General features: G+C 40.0%; 1 protein-coding gene across 4 annotated transcripts in view; it reads right to left on the reverse strand.

Moving 5' to 3' along the window:
• Positions 1 to 8,813, reverse strand: part of LOC120542290 (15-hydroxyprostaglandin dehydrogenase [NAD(+)]-like) — a 49,133-nt gene extending 40,320 nt beyond the window's left edge. The window contains exon 1 of one of the 4 annotated variants that reach the window (XM_039774628.1): positions 8,681 to 8,813. The gene's annotated coding sequence lies outside the window, so the exon portion shown is untranslated. Of the gene's footprint in view, positions 1 to 7,723; positions 8,019 to 8,092; positions 8,279 to 8,597 lie in introns of those variants that run through there. The other 3 variants (XM_039774627.1, XM_039774630.1, XM_039774629.1) reach the window with 3 other exon arrangements.
• Positions 8,814 to 9,356: the final 543 nt, after the last annotated feature.

Consider the following 9,356-nt stretch of genomic DNA (forward strand, 5'->3'; position numbering starts at 1 on the left):
CATACACACAGAAACTCAACAGTGCCCTATGAATGACACACACATAACTGGTTAACCTCTAGCACTTTAAAACCACACAAGTGCTTTAGGAATAACACAACCTGTCACTCCCTCAGCACTTCAAGAGACTTACTTATTATCAGCACGAACAAAATACGATGTTTTAAAGATATCTCAGACCTAAATATTACTTTTGGTCTCCAAGAATACATTTAAACATACAAAGTCTCAGCATCCTTGACTAAAGGCCATTTATCAACTAAGAGTGCCTTACTTTACGTACTGTGCCCTACTTTTGGGTGGAGCTGTCACCAGCAGTCTTAATAAACCTTGCTGCACAGAGGTAATGGCAAATCTCCAGCTGCACCAGGTGCTCAAAGAAATCTACCTTATTACTCCAATCACTCTAGACATTAAGACAAAGCATAGAAAGTTAAAAGCAGCATGAGATTTATTACAGGAATAATAATACCAATAGAATAAAGAATAGAAAATAGTACTGATAGTAAAGTCTGGATATATATACTCTTTAGAAAAAGCTTACGTATAGTTAAAAATGACAAGGATGAATGTCGCAGATGACTTGTGATCTAGCACTCGTAGTTGTTCATGAGATGCTTTTCTGACAATCAGATGGAAACGGCTACACGTTGCCGGTGCCCACTTCTGATGTTGTTTTGTTCCCTTTTCCTGACGTCTTCGTCCCTTCTTCTGATGTCGCTCCTCAGATGAGGCATATTTATTGTAAGATTTCATGTCAGGGATTTCACAACACATGATTGTTGCATACACCTGATTGGCTAGCTGTCAATATGGATCAATTTTGCTCAGATTCTTTAATCTTGAGTACATCCGTTTTTCACAACCAATAAAACATTTGATGTTGCTTAGTACTACTGGCAGGTCTTCCTTTTCCAGGCTGTAAACTAATTTATCTACTTGTTGTCCCAGATGCCAAGGTTTTAAACTAATTAATAGCCTTAGGCACCAGCAGGTCTTCCTTTCTTTTTAAAAGTGAGGTACAACTGGGAAGATGATATCCTTTGATGTGTCCCGAATTTAATTCATATGTTGTCATGAGCAAAATATAATGAAAATACAGAACAAAATTTACAGATTTTGCACCCCACAACAAATGAAAAGCAATTAATTGATATTTAGCGAGCAAATGGTTTGCTGCCACTGATTCACATACTGTGACAATTTCTGTGTGTACACTTAAATTATGTGTTTGGGTTCAGTTTGTTTTTCAGCGTTACAGCAATAAAAAAAAAAATAACGGAAACACACATTTTGTAAGCATTATCATTTTTTAAATTAAGTACTCATCCACATTACACACTAAGACTAGTTGTCTAACTCCAGTTGACAGGAATGCATAAAGGCTGATTAGTACTGAATAAGAAAGTGGAAAAGCAAGAAACACAAACTGAAATCTCTTGTCATATTTATGCTGCAGAATACCTGTGAAGCTTTTTTGCCCCAATAAGATTTCAAGACACTTGCTGCACCAGCACGTAGGAAAGCCACTTGGCCACAACCATAAGTCAATCCTCTAACATATAAAGTCTAAAATCTGGGGCATGGGGGGTTGTGTGTATATTATCGGGGCCACATCTGTAGGTACCTCCCCATACTTGTCTGATTTTGTTACAGGGAGGAGCCCTGGACCCAACAGCGTTGGACGGGCCAATTCGCCCCACATGGTTCAGCTGAGGGAGGGGCAGTGTAGCCACGCTGAGAGGACCAGGGGAACAAGCGTGGCCAGTGCGTTACCTTCCCCGGGACGCTGGATGGCAACCCCCCTGGGCTTCAGCGGTGCTTTGGATTCCCGCAGGGCCTCATGGGAGTTGGAGTTTGTTGCAGCCCTGTTGGGATCCGCAGGCACCGCCAGTAGGTGCTGCAGCTTTTGTTGCTGAGCTCTTATGGGCAGTCCTTCCTCCACACCTGGAAGTGCTGCCGGAAATGAGTAATCAAGCACCTGGAGCACTTCCAGGTGCATTATAAAAGGAGCCAGCAGCCACTACTCTGGGACCCAGAGTTGGGAGGAGGGAGACAAAGCTGCCAGGAGGATTGGAGGAAAGAAGATTTGATTTGTGTTTTGCTTTTGTGTCGTGCTTGTGGGGACTGTTGTGTCTGTGGGTACGGGGAAGGCATAGCCCACAGACGAAGAAAATAAATACTTTGTTTTATAAGTGTGCCTCCCTTGTCTGTCTGTGTTGGGTCAGTGCCCATATAGTGCCTTTCTGTCACAACACATTATTAGAGAGAGAAAGAGGTACATACAGTAAAACCTGCTTATAGTGACCATTCAAGGGACTGACCTAAAATGGTCAAATTAACTAAAGAAGGACATATGAAAGGAAAAATCAAGACTCTGTGAAATAAAAATGTGAAGGTAAACATGAAAACATTTATTACTAACAAACAAGGAAAACAAAAAAAGGACAAATATTGAAGAAAAAATGGGAATTTTCCATTTATACAGTGAAACAATTCGAGAAACCATATTGAACAAATCTTATGTAGTATGAATACAATATGGATGTGACTAGTAGTAATGAGAATTATTAAAAACATTAAACATTAGCTGTAAAAAATATTTCAATTTTAATTATTTTTTTGAAATAAAACATTCAAACAATACTGTATTTAAAAAAGTAAGAATGCACAAGTTAAAATCAGGTCAAAATCAAAATGATGAAACCTCTGATAACACTGTCTGGGAAAGATAAGGTCCAGGTGTGCCGCATTTTAGGAAGCTTGCAGCAGGGAAGTCCAAAAAGGGAAAAATTCAGGAGGTGCCTACATATCATGATGAGGATCTAGGAAATTAATGTTCGTAATTATTAAAAGCTGTCATCACCTGCCTATATAAATTTTTCTTACATTTTCTGTTACAGCAATACTGGCTTGTATGTGGCTGTAATATGCGTCACTGTATTGTGTGTCTTTAATTTTCTCTTGCAGTAATACTGGTTTGTATTTCCATAAAATGCCTGTAATTTTCTCTTACAGTAATTCTGGCTTTGATGTCCGTAATATGACTTTAATTTTCTGTCACAACAGTGGGCAATCAGCAGAGTGTCCCGAGCAAATGATGTAATGTGTGGTGTGTAGCTGATAATCGTGCCCGTGGTGTCTCCCCAGCAAGTACTGTCTAGTTTCCCATCAAATATTTTAATCTGTGCTGGCGTGCAGCTGATTATTGTATGTGTGGCATCTCCCCAGTAACGGATTTTATGTGCGCGGCCGTGACTACCCAATCAGCACTCTCCCCAGCAATGGTGTCCTTTATTTCTTATCATGCGCGGCCGTGGCTAGGCCATTCACTGTGTGCCCAGCTTACAGTGTGTGTGTGTCCACGGTGCCGTGCACATGGGCGGGGCACGGTGCGATGCACGGCACGGCACGGCCCCGCGCATGCGCACTTCACCAGACGGCACACACACACGGACACCTGGACGCACACAGGGGTTTTATTAAAGAGGATGATAAAAAAACGGAGAAATCACATGTACAAAAGTATTCACAGCCTTTGCTCAATACTTTGTCAATGCACCTTTGGCAGCAATTACAGCCTCAAGTCTTTTTGAATATGATGCATATGATTTTTTATTTTTTAACAAATTTGCAAAAACCTCAAGTAAACATTTTTCACATTGTCATTATGGGGTGTTGTGTGTAGAATTCTGAGGAAAAAAAATGAATTGAATCCATTTTGGAATAAGGCGGTAACATAACAAAATGTGGAAAAAGTGATGCGCTGTGAATACTTTCCGGATACACTGTACATGAGTTGATATTGTGATGTGTCTCAATACTGCATGGGCTGTGGGCAGAATGGAGTCTTGGGAGGAAAGCACTTTGTGACATCAGAGTGTGAGAAAGCTGAGTGACAGAATCAGGGTGAGATGGTTGTCAATTTTGGTGCTGCACTGGTAGAAGTAAAAAGCAAGTTATGGAGAAGCAGAAGAGAAAGCGGGGTTTTCGGATCCAACACAATCTGGCTCTATTTAAATTTAATAGGTCTACCACGAGCTACTTCATTGAAATATATATTCGCAGCTACAGAATATAAAAGGGAGCCACCACAAATGGCATCCTTCCTTGCTCTGCTTTTCCCAGACAACACTTTTTGAAGCTCTGGCATTTTTTTACCGACATATACTTTATTTTACTAACACTCTTAAATCAACATGTACAAAACGTTTTATACTTGGTGAAGCAACATATAAAAAAGGTTTTACACTCGGCCTACTCCACTAATGTGTCCTGTAGCTTCAGCAATATCACCATGCTTCACGCCACTAGCATGACTCTACATCCGTAACCCCCAAAAAAAAAAAAAAAATTAAAAAAGGTTTTGCACCACAAACGATATGTATTTGTCCCACTTTTTTATTTGTCTGTATCCAATTCAAAAAACTCTTAACTCTTTAGTCGAAGCTGTTATCAGAGAGCAATACTGGATTTTATGTGGTTGATGGTCTTCCCCTTTGTTCATCATGTACTGCTCTGTTCTTTTAATCCAATTTTTTATAATGTGAACAGCAACATATATACTTACATCTAGGCCATGCATGGTTTGCTCTAATGTGTAATATACATGGAGACCGATTTGTGGCGTTTGTCTTTAACTAAATTTTTATACAGGCAGTCAAATGCATTTACGGAATTACAAACAGGCTTCAATTTTACATATTGTTTGTTGAGTGTCAGTAAATTTTTGGATGGTTGGCACCCTTACCCCGATTCCACCTTCTGAACTGGTTTACATTTACATGAATGTCTGCTTCCCTTGAATAAGGATTCTCCACTCTCCCCCACTCACTGATATTCTTACCATATACATTAGCATTTGTGAACATCAAAGGGTCCACATATCTCGGACAAGAAACACCAAAAGAAATATTTAAGTAACAACTTAAAAAAAATATATAAATATCGCTCACATCTAATATGGGTAATATACGCAGATATACGCAGTTATTCCTAGTGATTACCCTTTTAATTGAAAAAGAATGCACTTTGACCATCAACAAAAGCCAAGTCGCGTGGAAAAGTAAAAATGAACCTAATGCAGTAATGTTTTACTCCTGTAGAATTGTGTATAGTATATTCAAGAGTAAGAGAATATTATTACTTAACTAACGTCTTCATTCAAGGCAACATACAGCATTTTCAACATTTATTTATTTATTTATAAAGCACTTTAAAAACAACATCAAGGCTGAACAAAGTTCTGTACAATAAAAACCCAGCATATCAGACACACAAAACCAAAGGGTAAATGAAACAGAAACACATAAACACAAGCACTGAAGAGATTCTTAATTAAAAGTATACAGTTAGCCAACATCTCATACTCGGTTAAAAGCCAGAGAGTAAAAATGTGTTTTTAAAAACGATTTAAATGCAGCTAGCGAAGGAGCCTGCCTAACGTGCAATGGCAAATTGTTCCAGAGTTTTGGGGCTGCAACTGAAAAAGCTCGATCACCTCGGAGTTCGCATCATGCCTTGGGAACACATAAAAGCATCTGGTCTGCTGACTTGAGAGAACGAGACAGCACATTAGGGTACAGCAGTTCTGACAAATAAAGAGGGGCACAACCATTACAGGATTTAAAAATCAAATACAAGGATCTTAAAATGAATTCGAAAACAAATTGGAAGCCAGTGAAGGGAAGCCAAAATTGGGCTAACATGCTCATGCTTTCTTGTGCCACTTAAAAATCAAGCAGTAGCGTTTTGTACCAACTGTAGGCAAGCAATGGAGGCCAGACTAATTCCAAAAAGAAGTGCATTGCAGTAATCTAGACGAGATGTTATAAAAGCATGTATCACTGTTTCAAGGTTGCGGTTAGACAAGACAGGCTTGATTTTTGACAGTTGCCTCAACTAGAAACAGCAAGATTTTACCACTGCGTTCACATTGCTATCAAGTTTTAAAGTCGGATCCATTTTCACACCTAAATTTGTGATCATGGTTTTCTCAAATTGAGCCAGGTCGATGCAGGGGGTCCCGCTGGTGCTATTGGGTCTAAATAGCATGACTTCTGTTTTGTTCTCATTAAAATTTAGAAAATTTAATGCCATCCAACTCCTTATGTTAATAAGGCAGTCAAGCAGCGGCTGGACAGAACTGTTAAATCCAAAAGCATAAGTAGTACACAGTCACCAGAGTGCACGGTTAAAAGAATATCATTAAAAACCCTTAACAGAGAGGACTCAGTGCTGTGGCGAGTTTTAAACCCAGACTGGAACACTACCAGAATTGCATGTTCGTCCAGAAAGGACTTCAGTTGGGTGTAGATGACCTTTTCCAAGAGTTTGGACAAAAAAGGTAGTTTGGAAATAGGCCTAAAGTTAGACATAACCGAATGGTCCAGACCCGTTTTTTTTCAGCAGTGGTTGCACAACAGCATGTTTAAAATTTTTAGGCACCACACTAGAGGTTAAACTACTATTAATAATTGTATGAATAGAAGGACCCAAAGTAGAAAAGACCTCCTTAAGAAGTCGAGAAGGGACAACATCAAGGGGGGTGCCAGACGGCTTCATACTGAAAACGAGCTGCTGTACAAAGGGGAGAGTGACAGGCTCAAAATGGTCAAACACAGCCAAACGGTATTAAAATGGATGGATCACGAGAAGGTGGTGAAGTGAGGGCCCTAGTGCTTACAACCTTCTCCAAAAAAAAAGTAAAGAAATTTGTAGCAAGATTCCCTAGAGGCTTCCAGAAAGACAGGTTCCCGAACATTAAGTACAGATCTCAATGCGTTAAAAAGTACACGGGGGTTGTGAGAGTTGGCGCCAATAACTTCAGAAAAAAATTTTGATCTTGCAGCTTTCAAAACTTTCTGATAACATAACCAACTTTCTCTCAATATTTCAAAAGAAACTTGCAACCTGTCCTTTTTCCACCTCCGCTCAGCTCTCCTGCACTCCCGTCTATATGCACGGGTATTAGCATTTAAGCACGGCTCGGAGCAGGGCTTTAATTGACCGCTTTTTAATGGTGCCACAGAGTCCAGCGCAGTTTGGCAAGCAGAATTAAACTGAAGTGTTAGCTCCTCAGTATTGGAAGACACCGAGGGCTGTGAGGTCACTTCGTAATTAAAAACAGCAGAAAACTGAGCAGGAGTGGAAGGTTTAAGAACACGGCAACGCCGAACAGGTGCATACGGTTTAGCAAATTGACAGACAAGAACAAAATCAAATAAAACGGACATATGGTTTGAAAATACTGCATCACCAATAGAGTAAGAACAGGCACCGTGAGAAAAGACACGATCCAGCATATGCCCACATTCCTGAATGGGACCTGTTGGACTGAATTAGACAAAAAGAATCCATTAACTCTAAAAAGTCTTTCACCAAAGGCTTCTCAGTACAACAGACATGAATATTAAAATCCCCCCAACAATTAAAACTTGGTCCTATTTTGGCATAAATTCTGCCAAGAAGTCAGAAAAGTCACTTATGAAATCCTTATTATACTTTGGTGGACGATAAACCACCGCGCAAAGCAGCATAGGAGAACGACCCAACTCAAAAAGACTCAATTCAAAGCCGGAGAAAGAAACAGCTAGAAACCGCTGTTTACAATTGAAATTGGATTTGAAGGCAGTCGTTAAACCTCCACCACGACCCGAGAGCCGCGGGGAATTAAAATACGAGCAGCCACACGGCAACAATTCACAGAAGACGCTGGACTCACCGGGAGACAACCAGGTTTCAGTAATACAGAGGAAATCCTTTATGATAAAAGTTTTGTTCGTTACAGATCTAGCATTCACTGGACCCATCTTGATAGGAGCCGAGTCCGAAGCCGCAATAGCGAGCGGAGCGCGCGGCAGAGGCCGCAAATTCTGGACATTCACTCCTTGCCAGCGCAAGTGAAGTTGGCAGGGCCGCGACGGTGACATCGCCTGATCCGAACCAAAAATAGGTACAAGCCAGGAGTCCACACGGTCCCGAGAACACCATGACGCAAAAAGGTGAGGAGCCGATCAATGTTGAGCTAGAAAGGCTTTGGGAGATCGAGCCAAACAGGTCCTTAACTTCACTAACCGCCCGCCGCGTTTACCTCGGCGTTTGTGGCGCTTCCTCCAGCGAGGTAAAGGAATGCCGGTATTCCAGATAGGAGCTGGGGAACAGGATAATCTCGTCCTCCATTTACGGACTGCATACGTTTTACAGCAGACAAGCGAAGATCCAGAAGTGTTTGGCGATCATACATCATTAGTGAGTTGACATTTTGCATGACACACACAAAAAGAACAACAAAAACATAAGCAAAAGCAGAGAATGATAGACGACATGCCACACCCTCTGGCGCAATCTTTGACTTGGATCATTTCTTCTTACAATCAAACCATAGGCATGAAATTTTAGATAGTAAATAAAAGCTTTAAACCATTTCTATCACAAAGTGTTATGTTTTTCTTTAACTACTTTTCTGTTTCTGTTCTGCATTACAATGGCAGAGATACAAGTCAGTTAAAGCAAAAAAGATTTTTTATGAATCTACCACTCAAAGTAAATCAGGCGTCCAAAAAGTTAGCAGAGGTTCAACACATTAGCAAGTGTACCTTTCAGCACTGATAAAGCGTTAATGCAGATATTTTTGACATGAGTGTTTCGTAAATTCAGTTGGCAAATATTTGCTACTCACGCTCTGTCGTCAGTCTGTCTAATAAGCAGTGAAACTTGCTTTGCCCGAGATGGGCAAGTACCTAGGAGGAGGGAAGAGGGTGTTAACCACTGAAATCTCAGATCTTTAAATACAAAAGAAGTTCATTCACTAAACTGGGTTTGAAGTGCAATGAAAGGATTTAATAGATTTATTTGTTGTGTAGCTCAAAGTGCAGTTTCAAGGCACTTTTGCATTTGTTCCATAAATTTAGCTGCCAGTTGAATGATTTACTAAGTATAAAAGTGTTTGTACCTGCACAGTCTCTTTCAGTACACTATGACTTGCACAAAACATGCTGATAAAAAACAGCAAACGTTATGGCCTTTGGCTCCCTGTGACATAATACATGTTTACAAACCTGTAAACAGCATTTTCAATTGTGAAGACTTTTTGTTTTAGTTGAACTGTTCAGCAACATGGCATGCAGATTTTCAAGTAAATTTTTGTTGGAAGAATTGAGAATGTTTTATTTTTGCCTATTCACGTCTATGGCAACACTAGTGCTCTTTAGATATGAAGATAATACACTAAATAATAGCCAACATGAGTTTGAGAGAGGAAGAAGATTTTCTGAAACCAAACTTTGAAATTTTGTTGAACAGGCAACTGCAATAGTTGACAAAAGCAAAGCATACAATTTAGAATTTCGAAAAGT

Source organism: Polypterus senegalus, chromosome 13, assembly GCF_016835505.1.
Source record: "Polypterus senegalus isolate Bchr_013 chromosome 13, ASM1683550v1, whole genome shotgun sequence".
Taxonomy (NCBI): domain Eukaryota; kingdom Metazoa; phylum Chordata; class Cladistia; order Polypteriformes; family Polypteridae; genus Polypterus; species Polypterus senegalus.